This window comes from Ailuropoda melanoleuca, unplaced genomic scaffold, assembly GCF_002007445.2.
Source record: "Ailuropoda melanoleuca isolate Jingjing unplaced genomic scaffold, ASM200744v2 unplaced-scaffold18126, whole genome shotgun sequence".
NCBI lineage: Eukaryota > Metazoa > Chordata > Mammalia > Carnivora > Ursidae > Ailuropoda > Ailuropoda melanoleuca.
In genome coordinates, this window is record NW_023187311.1 from 1 (window position 1) to 1,848 (window position 1,848).

At 39.4% G+C, this 1,848-nt stretch overlaps 1 pseudogene; it reads left to right on the forward strand.

Annotated features, from left to right (window-relative positions):
- The first annotated feature begins 107 nt into the window (after positions 1–107).
- Positions 108–736, forward strand: LOC100467822 (annotated as a pseudogene).
- Positions 737–1,848: the final 1,112 nt, after the last annotated feature.

A 1,848-nucleotide genomic window follows, 5' to 3' on the forward strand; every position in this document is an offset into this window, starting at 1 on the left:
GCTTGTGTTCCCTCTCTCGCCTGCTGTCTCTATCTCTGTCAAATAAATAAATAAAATCTTTAAAAAAAAAAAAAAAAGCCAAACCCTTCTTGCCTGACGCTGCCAACATGGTGTTCAGGTGCTTTGTGGAGGTTGGCCAAGTGGCCCACATCGCTTTGGCCTTCGTTCAGGGATGCTGGTTGAGACTGTAGATGTTATTGTTCAGAACAGGCCTTTCGTTGATGGACCTTGCACTCAGGTAAGGAGACAGGTTTTGCCTTTCAAATGCATGCAGCTCCTTGACTTCATCCTCAAGTGCCCACACAATGCCAGTCAGAGTATGACTGAGAAGCCTGGCAGAAGGCAGACATCAGTACAAAATGGGCAGCCACAAGTTGGGCCAAGAAGGTTAAGACCAGAGAAAGGAAAGCTGACATGGCAGCTTTTGATCATTATAAAGTCATGAAGGCCAAGAAAATGAGGAACAGAATAATCAAGCTTGAAGTTAGGAAGCTATAAAAAAGCAGCTCTCCTGGCAGTTTCTCCCAAAAAAAGCACCCTCTGCTAAGGGTGCAGCTGCAACAGCTGCTGTAAATGTTACCTACAAAAAAGATGGCTGCTGCAGGCAAGAAGGCTCCAGCCCAGAAGGTTCCTGCCCAAAAGCCGTGGGCCAGAGGCAGTGTCTCCAAAGGCTCAGAAAGGTCAGAAAGCACCTCCTCTGAAGGCATCTGACAATTTCTTATGCATAAAAGCATAAGAGGCTATTATAAATAAGTAATAAAGGTTCTTTTCACACACACACGCACGCATGCGCACCTGCCAAACTCATAGAAACAGTAAGACTGGTGGTTACCAGGGGCTGGTGGGTAGGGAAAAATGGGAGATGTTAGAATGGTATAAGCTTTCAGTTATAAAACGAGTAATCTCTGGGGATTGAAAGTACAGCGTGCTGATTATACTTAATAGTACCATATTATGTACTTGAAAGTTGCTAAGGGAGTAGATCATAAATGTCTGATAACAAAAGAAGTAGCAATTACTTGACATGATGGAAGTGAGAGCTGACGCTAAGATGGTAATCATTTCATTATATATGTGTATGAAGGCAACATGTTGTACGCTTTAAACTTACATAATATTATATGTCAATTAAATCTCAAAGCTTAAAAAAATAATGTTTGATGGAGGAGGTCTGTCAAAACCATCAAAAAAACTTAATTTCTACTTTTCTTTTAAGATTTTATTTATTTATTTGACAGAGAGAGACAGGCAGCGAGAGAGGGAACACAAGCAGGGGGAGTGGGAGAGGAAGAAGCAGGCTCCCAGCGGAGCAGGGAGCCTGATGGGGGCTCAATCCCAGGGTCCTGGGATCACGCCCTGAGCAGAAGGCAGACACTTAACAACTGAGCCACCCAGGCACCCCCTTAATTTCTACTTTTAAAGACAATGTCACCTTTTCATTCACAGTAGACAACAGAGGGCAGAAAGAAAATACAAAGAGTTATAATAAAGATGGAAAATTGAACTCTAAAGGGTTTAAATAATATAAGAAACAATTTATTACTAAAAGGATTTAATTCCTCTTAAAATTATCATAAAATTATAACATTAACATTGCTATTTGTTGACATTTTCTTATGTCAGATTTTCATTTTTCCATGAAAAGATAATTTCGTTAGAGCTACTACACATAATTGGCATTTTATTTTAATAAACTCAAATCTAGGTCTCTATGACTTTGTTCTAAAATAAATCTATAGAAAAAATTAGTTCCACCAAAAATTTGTCTGTTTACAGCTAACAAAGGAAATAAGACTATTTCAAATATTAAGTTAAAGTCATGTACGTACTCAGAAGAAGAATTTGGGT